General features: G+C 36.4%; 1 pseudogene; it reads right to left on the reverse strand.

The window, feature by feature from the left end:
• Positions 1-4696: 4696 nt before the first annotated feature.
• On the reverse strand, positions 4697-5233 carry LOC108541793 (cell cycle checkpoint protein RAD1 pseudogene; annotated as a pseudogene).
• Positions 5234-7759: the final 2526 nt, after the last annotated feature.

Raw genomic sequence — 7759 nt, forward strand, 5'->3', positions numbered from 1 at the left:
TAGTGTTGGATAATGTACCCTAGGCTTTTTCTGAATACCCCAAAATCTTCTAGTGTTTAGAGAATAAACCCTAATGGGCTTTGCTCTGATACAGAGGTCAGGTTCCCCATACCCTTGAGTTCTTATTTGGGGTTCGATCCTAGCTTCTCAAAGTTTAAATAAGTTAGCAGCTATACAGATGTGAAATGACTGATTTTTCCTCTCAAATAGTGACAGACCCCTCTAACACACATAACAAAAGTAAGTCAATGTGTGAGGGTGACCTGGCGGGTCCCTAGCACAGCCCCGTGTGCTTCCTGAAAAATCCCATCAGGCTGCCTGGTGACCCTCCTAGGCATCAGGCAAAGTGGCTTCCCCTTCTTTTAAAAGCTGCTACCTGAAGAGAACATACCCGAGTGAATCAAGAATGTATCAGTGTGAACCCCCTCTCCTAAGCTGAAGTTTTCCCAGTCTAGCTGTCAAAGTCAAGGGCTTCTAGCCTCCACAGGTCCCTTTATGCTTTGGGAGATGCATCCCCTCTGATGACCTTAAAGCTATCTCAGGAAAAATTGATCCCACAGTTCATTTCACTCTTGGCTAGCCAGGTCTAGGTTGCTGTTTACTGTGATGGGAGTTTCTTTCAATCCCTGAGGGCACAAACCAGAAAAAGACAGAAAGTCAAACAGAGGTACACTGCCCTTACTCTAGAGATCCCATTGCTAGATCCAAAGAATTCACACTTTTAGTCAACTTTTAGTGGTGTGAGGTCCACTTCCTGCAGTGAAGGATCACAGAACAAAAAGGTTCAGGTGGCCACTTACACGCTTTTGAAGTAGGCCCAAGTGACAGCCTGGAGGGCTTGTCACCACGTGAAAGATCCTCCTGTATCATACCTGCCCCTCTCAGGCAATGTAAGCAAGTTAGCCTGGGTGAGTTGCCGCTACCCACCACTTCACCTGCTGGGAGGCTTTGAGGAGTTAGGATCAGAACCAGGGTCTTGAGCCCGTCTGGGTCACCAGGATTGTTACTCACACAATAGGTGGGCTTTATCACTTGAGGGTTGACAGTCCAATGACCAAGGTGGATTTAACTAGGGGATTTGATTACTTGCAACAAGTAAAGAGAACACTGAGGATAGTTCCCAAAGCAGTGGCTCCCAAACATCATCGAAAACAGGGCTTTTATGGGGTTAGTTAGCTGAGTCATTCTATGTAGAGATGGAATACAGTCAGTGCAGGCTCAGTCGCTGATCATGCAGAAGCATGTATGGAAAATGACAAATAAGCTCCTCCTGGGGTGTGGATTTTAGTATGGTAATGAGGGGAGTTCAGCAAAATTCATCTCCAACTCAGGCATCTCTAGATCCAGTTTTTGTTTCTCTGGGGCCGAGCTTCTCCCTGGAACTTTTTTGAAATAAGATCTCAAGGTACAATAGTTACAAGTGGGTCCTTTTTCACAGTGCATACCCAAAAATCTGGGGACCTTGGGTTACAAATCCCTGGTACTTGGGAGAAGGTGTCCAGTAAAAGCAACACCAACAGAATAATAAATCACTCTGATTCAAATGATGCATCCACAGATTGCTGAGGAATTCAACCACTCAGACGTTCCTTTCTCCTAAACTTTTCAGTAAGGGCCTAGTCAATATATGTTTGTGTACTATTTGAAATTTAATAAATTAGGGCAGATTATGGTTGAAAGTGTGAAACCTCTTCCTGTTTCCTCTCTTGTTGGCAATCGGCCCATTATACATGTACAAATTCGGAGGCAAAGACATATCAATTCTTTCCATGACCTGAAGTAAAAAGACCAACTGACATAACCAGCAGGATTGGTTAAGTTATAGAAAGAATAAAAATTTATAAATTTGTTCATGTAATCTCTTTATAAAGCCACTAGAATGAAATATTAAAATGAAAATACTTGTTACTAAAAATAAATTTATTACCTATCTATGAATAGATATATATGTCAGCTGAATGATAACTTGAGACTTTGAATTATTAGGTTGGTGCAAAAGTAATTTCAGTTTTCACCATTAAAAGTAATTACTTTTAATGTACTTTCCACATTTGGGAGGCATAAGTGTGCCTCTAAATTTGCACATTTATAATGAGTTGATTGTCCATAAGAGAGGAAACAGGAAGATGTTGCAAACTTTCAACCATAATCTGCCCTAACTTATTAAATTTTAAATACTACACAAGCATATATTGACTAGGCTTTTACTGAAAAATTTAGGAGAAAGGAAGGTCTGAGTGACTGAATTAAAAATAATTACTTTTAATGGCAAAAGCTGCAATTGCTTTTGCACCAACCTAATATTACTGCAATTTAAACAAACCTTGGAAGATGCTCTGTGCTAATTAACCAACCTGCAAATGTATGGCCTGACAAACCACATTTCACTACTGGCTAATTTTATTTTCTCATTCAATCTGTTTTAAAAAAGAGCGATTTTTATAAAGCACTATTTTTTAAATAAAAATTATTAAGTCCTAATCTAATTCCTTGAGAAAACAAATAATTGAGTGAAAGAATTAAGTTTGATGTAGGTGCTCAAGTTAAGTGTATAATGATTGCCTATTCACTGAAAAAAGTCAGCAAATACTAAGAAAGTATATACAACTGAGAATTAGTCACAAAAATATGGTAAAATAACTAAATAGACTAAGTAATAAATTACAACCTAAATTTCCTACACATGTTCTTTCATTTTACAGTGTAGCCACATTAAACATACACAAACTCCCAAATTGCCTTACTGTAGGATCAGTTTATACATGCCTTTAATCCAGAACAACAAAAATAACAACACAGCACACTATGTCCCTCTCTCGAAAATTCACAGTACACACTGGTACATTAAATCTACTAAACAATCTCTGTAAATATTTTACAAAATATTTACTGAATATTTACTGATTTCAGTGAGCTCATGACATCATTTTTGTGTGTCATTAACATTCTACTATTTCGTGAAATGTGCTTTGGGAAATACTCCTCTGAGTAATGATATTTATTCAGTTATATATCATTTTTATTGAGCATCAGTATGTGCAGGAATGAGAGAATCATGGCCTCTGCCTTTCTAAACTATTTTTTGGGGAGCAGGGAGACAGATAATAAATAAATTATTAGGTGAAAGAATTAAGTTTGATGTAGGTGCTCTGAAGAAATTTAACAGGGAAATATACCAAAAAATAATTGAGAAGGGAAAGACTTCTCTGAGGAGAGCAACATCAGAGTGTTAGCTATTAAAGAGATAGACAGGGTATAGTCCATGCAGAGCCTTACAGGTTCATGGTGAATGTTTTGTTTATTTTGTGGGAATGGAACAAAGGGTTTTGAGCATCATGATAATGAAATCTGGTTTATATTTATGAAGCATATTCTGACTGCTTGCTATGGGGAGAATGGAAGGAAGAGAAACAAGAATAGAAAAAGGAAAGCTGAACGTAATTGAAATTGTTGATTGAGATATGAGAATGGTACAAGCCAGAGTGGTGACAGTAGAGAGGGATAAGAATGAACAAATCAAAATGCATTTTGGAGGTAAAACTGCTAACGGGATTTGCTAGGGGATTTCATGTGGGGACTGATGGAAAAAGGAGAATCAAGTATGACTCCTTAAATTTCTGGATTTGAATTGTTGGATGAATAGTGGTGTCATTTACTGTATTAATGAAAAGTGGAAGAGGAATAGATTCAGTGAGGAAAAAGTCAATTCTTTTAATGTTGCATTCAAGATGTTTTCTTTTAGTATTGTATTTTATTAAATATATTTATATGCCACAAAAATTATTTTAGTGACAACTACCAGAAAAGTAACAAAATCACTTAATAACTGGTATTTCTACACCTTGAATTTGTCAAGAAACTCATAGGCAAATGGAAAGTAATATAGTACTGACTGCCGTTACTTACTACAGTGAACCAGTTTTGAGAACAAGAAGAAAACCTGTAACACTGAAAATTGCTTTATATCCCATTCACAGATCCCTCTTTAAAAAGGTCTACTTTAAAAATAAATCACATAAAGATTGTTCAGACTTGTTTGGTATGCCATCAACTTCAGAACCATTTGCAAGGAAATCACATGTAAAAGCATTATCTCAATATATAAAATCCTATTAAAGAAAAAAGTTTTACTTTAAAACAGTGGTTTCCCAAATTTAGCATAACATCAGAATCTCCTGTAGGGAAGCTGATATAAAATACAGATGTTGGCCATCCCACCCAAGGATTATGCTACAGAATATTGCAGGCACGTATCTGATTGTTGATGTGGGCACAACACTTTGGAACCACTACGATCTAGTCATCTAGAAATACAAACTATAAGCAATGCTCATATGCCTTTTGCTTTTTCCCTAATAGTAAATAAATAAAAGAATATTTCAGGTAGCTGCATCAAACTTAAAGTCTTTAGACTCTTGAAATGCTACCTTGGCTCACATAACTGTGAGTTCAAAAGACAGAACTAAAGGACAGTCCTGAATAATCTATGACTACATGAAAACATTTATTTACATGCCCTCTACAAAATGTATTTAAAAAAACACAGTAACTATTAGGTACACGACGTTGCTCCTATTTTCCCCATTGTGCTTCTTCTCTATAGAAAATTCAACATGAAATTATAAAGAGTACTGTACTCAGAATAAGAACTTCATCTGTCATAAATGTACACATAAATATCAGTGAATTGTCATACTCAAGACTCAGACTCAGGAACTTCTTCATCAGGGCAGCAGTAATATTCCACAAAACATATTTGTCCATCTTCATTTCTAATCATATACTGTAGTGAAGGGAAGTCTCTGTTATCTGTCCGAATAGATACCTTACAAGATAGGACTAATGCCTTTGTAGAGGGTTTCAGTAAAGAAATCTTGTATCTGTTGACTTGGGTCTGATTACAATGAAATGCTTCCATCAAATCAGAATCTTTGGGATAATCAAGGTGGGAACTTCCTGCATTTCCAAAAGTAGATAACCTGAAATAAGGCTTGTCAGGAGACATTGTAATTTGTAGGACTTCACTCTTCATATCCAATTCAGAAAATGCTTCATGGAGCCCCTCTGACTGCAGAATAATTTTATTAATAACACTGGTGCTGCAGAAATCAAAATCCAAGGTCTCCTCAGGTTCCTGCGTATTGATTTTGCAGACTGTTACCACTCCTCCTTCTTCCAGAAACAGCATCAAAGGGTAACCATAACCTTGGTAACACATCCGAAATGCAGTTAAAGTCCCTGAGTAAAAGCATTTGCTTGCACACACTTTGCATTTTCCACTGTTACTTTGATACCATTTTTAGTTGCGAGACAGGTGGCATGCTCTCAGAAATGAATAGCTTTCAAGATAGTGGAGAGATTCCTAACGTTGTCAAGGCTAGCCACAAGGCTGTACTGATCATCCTCATCTTGGATCTGCTGGGTCAGAAGGGGCATCATCCACTGCGCATTCGGCCCGGAGGGAAATGCTCCTGGGGCCAACAACTGCTCGGTGGATCACGAAACACCTTTGAGGTGGGGTCTGGATGCCTGAGAGACCTTCCCAGGAAAGTCCCTGAGGAGGAGCTAGAGGGCTCTGAGAAATCGTGGAGGAAGTGGAGCCGGTGTCAAGATGTTTTTTAGACAGCCAAGTGGAGATGTCAAGTAAATAGTAGATGATTCAAAATACAGAGAAAATGTTTGACTTGGGATATACATTTCTAAGTTATTAGCACATAATATATAGCACCAATGATCTAAGAAATTCATATAGTGTCAGACATCTTTCTGGGTTATTTGATGCTGTAGGATTTGTGCCTTTCAATGTCTTTGAGCTATTTAACAACTACGAATGTAATAGATAACTAATAGCAATAATTCTTGTCTAGAGATATGCAAATTAATTTTGTCAGATGGAAAGACAATTGAGTCTCTCATGCGCCAAATCAGTTTTGTATACATTTCTATATTTGATCCTCCTATTACCAAATAGTCTTTTATCTTTTTCATAGTATTTATTCCTCTTCGAAATAATCTTGCTTATTTAATGGTTTGATGATGTATTTCCTGCTTCCTCCAACTAGAAGGTGAGGTCTAGAGAGTCAGAGTCATTACTTGTGTTTAGTTCACTGTTGCAAACCAAGCAGATAAAAATGCCTGATATTAAAATAAAGTCTCAATAAACCTTTTTTTTTTTACATAATCTAATGATGGCATTTTATTGTCTCTTGGAAAACAATCTTCAAAGAAAAAGAAGAGAACAAGAACATAGTCTAGTTGTTATGCACATGGTCCCGGCTCTGCTCTGCCCCTGACAATACATGTGACTTTCTGCAAGATACTTAACATCTCTGTACCTTAGTTTTCTCATTCATACAATGAAGATAATAATTATACTCACCTCATTAGATTGTTATGAAAATTAAAAGTTGCAGTTTTTAAGTGCCTAGAAAAGTTCTTTATATCTAGTAAGTACTATATGTGTTTGTTGGATAAATAACAACAGAGTGGAAAACTCAAATTATATTTCAACATTTTATGTATCTTTCCTTTTCAGTTTCAGTTCTTCCCTACCTGACAAGTTCTTTCAATGAAGAAGTATACAGTTGGGTCAAAGTACTTAGTCAATTTCTTTTATTTTAAATTTCCTGTTTCTTTATTTTATGCTCACATCTGTCATTATTCAAAGCAATTTTGAGGTGCAGTGTTTGGAGAGAGGGGAATGCATCCTTCATTTTGTGAGATATGTGTGCTCTAAATTATTTATAATGTTTATTGACCAGCCAACATTCCTTAGGTAGCTAGGACTCACATTTAATATTTTGTAGATGGAGTGTTTTACTTACTTATTTATTTTTTTTAACTGGAGGAAGTTTTATTTTCAGGATTTTATTACATCTTGTCATTCTCTGAAGAGTAGTTTAAATTCTTTCTCTGCACATGACATTTTTCTAAAGAATTTCGCACTGGAGGAGCTTAGATTTTGTACTGTTGTGAACATCCTTGTCAAATCCTTTTTCATGACATTTCAGGTCTTGGAAAGCAGTGTTCAAAACATATCAAACATTTGAGAAGATGTTGACATCCTTAACTGAGTCAAAACAACTTCCTCCTGTTTTCCATAGTCACGTTATCTCTTCTGGGTTAAAAGAAAATAGCCTAGGGTGGGCTCTGGGCAAAAGAGTTAAGTTCAAAACCTCAGCCTTCCTTTTAAAACTCTTCAAATTTTGTGCCTTCTCTATCTTTTAAAATCATCTCTGATTACATTTTCATGCAACTGCTTTTTTTTTTTTTAGTTTTATTGACTTACCAAGCTTTTTTTTTTTTTTTTTACAATTCTGATTTCTTTTTCTTGCCTCTGGCTTTTTGCTCAAGCTGTTTCCTCTACCTAGAATGTTCTTTTCCCCATATAAACCCAATATTTCTGAATCCCACTCAAATTTCACACTCTCCAAGACGCCTGTCGAGATACAACCAGGAATTTTATATGCCTCTCTTTCTTCTCTATTATCATGTTTGTAACTCTATCAAGGTTTTACCATTTGCCTTAAAACAAAATTTCTCCATTTATTTATCTGTGATTATTTATTTAATTGAGTGCTCCTGGCCTCAGTTTATTTTTTTAGTTATTCTGGACTGTAGGCTGCTGTAGAATGTATTCCCAAGGTGAGTTTTTGATACATGCCTGCTAAACATAATCATTCTGCATTGACCATGGAATCAATCTGCGTTGAAGCTGAGTTCAGATATTGCCTATACTCCTACCATAGGTAAACTAACC

Source organism: Rhinopithecus bieti, unplaced genomic scaffold, assembly GCF_001698545.2.
Source record: "Rhinopithecus bieti isolate Rb0 unplaced genomic scaffold, ASM169854v2 scaffold_21441, whole genome shotgun sequence".
Lineage (NCBI taxonomy): Eukaryota > Metazoa > Chordata > Mammalia > Primates > Cercopithecidae > Rhinopithecus > Rhinopithecus bieti.